The sequence below is a fragment of the Littorina saxatilis genome, linkage group LG7, assembly GCF_037325665.1.
Source record: "Littorina saxatilis isolate snail1 linkage group LG7, US_GU_Lsax_2.0, whole genome shotgun sequence".
Classification (NCBI taxonomy): Eukaryota; Metazoa; Mollusca; class Gastropoda; order Littorinimorpha; family Littorinidae; genus Littorina; species Littorina saxatilis.
The window spans coordinates 4,210,990-4,211,190 of record NC_090251.1 but is presented as its reverse complement, the minus strand read 5'-3'; positions in this window follow the sequence as shown (position 1 = coordinate 4,211,190).

Genomic DNA, 201 nt, shown 5'->3' with positions numbered 1-201 from the left:
AAAATACTACCACAACAGTACTATCTTTTTTAACGGGAGTCCGGCTTAACGTCCCTATGACCGCAATGCCGGAACCTGTCCGAACGATTTCTCTAATGGAGGATAATGGGATGATCCGGGACGTGACATGGCAGGGTGAGTGTCGCTACTCGTCAAATGTACACGTGCAGATCGTCTTTGCGGACGTATTACGTAGAGTGT